Source organism: Rhipicephalus microplus, chromosome 7, assembly GCF_043290135.1.
Source record: "Rhipicephalus microplus isolate Deutch F79 chromosome 7, USDA_Rmic, whole genome shotgun sequence".
NCBI classification, from domain to species: Eukaryota; Metazoa; Arthropoda; class Arachnida; order Ixodida; family Ixodidae; genus Rhipicephalus; species Rhipicephalus microplus.
This window is the reverse complement of record NC_134706.1, coordinates 172802075-172802766: the sequence shown is the minus strand read 5'-3', so window position 1 is coordinate 172802766 and position 692 is coordinate 172802075. Positions and strand designations below refer to the sequence as shown.

General features: G+C 57.9%; 1 non-coding gene across 1 annotated transcript; it reads right to left on the bottom strand.

Moving 5' to 3' along the window:
• Positions 1-242: 242 nt before the first annotated feature.
• Positions 243-395, bottom strand: LOC142767945 (5.8S ribosomal RNA). The gene has a single exon (XR_012885159.1). It is a non-coding gene; the product is annotated as a 5.8S ribosomal RNA (ribosomal RNA).
• Positions 396-692: the final 297 nt, after the last annotated feature.

Below are 692 nucleotides of genomic sequence, written 5' to 3'. Positions count from 1 at the left end.
CAGGCTTCCTTCCGACTCGAAGTCCTGCGGCGGTCTCAACGAGGTGCCACATCCTCAATGCAGTCGGTCGCCCCCGTTTCGGTTGGGCTCTGGCACGACGGTCGCCACCGTCTCGCCCTTGAGTGGCCGCTGTTGGCGCTCGCTGTGAGGTGTTCAGCGTGCTGTCCGTGTTGCCGACGCGGTCAAAACGAGTCGACGGCTCACGTTCCCTTGTGCGCCGAAGGCTCTCTTGATATGTGATCCGACCCTCAGACAGACGAAGCCAAGGGAAGACCCAAGGCCGCAATGTGCGTTCAAAGAATCAGTGCTCAGTGTGTCCTGCAATTCACACCAAGTCTCGCAGCTGGCTGCGTTCTTCATCGACCCGAGAACCGAGTGATCCACCGCTTAGAGTCGTGAAAAAGTGTTTGTTCAATTCCGTACAGTCAAAACCAAACGTTTCTGGCACTCGGCCAAACAGTGGCCAAGAAGGGCGCTTTTCAGCGCACGCTTGGACTCCAAAACTCTGCCGCGCCTTTTTCGGCTGCCGCAAATCGAGCAAACGGTGTGTTTCGGACGGCGTTTCGCTTCCGCTACTTGCGAGTGCTTTCGTGGTCCACCCCTCTATAAATACTCGGGAGGCGTCGAAGCCGGTTCTCCAAGCCGGACCCGTAGGTATCGTTGTGTGCTCGCTCTCATTGGCCCGCCTAACC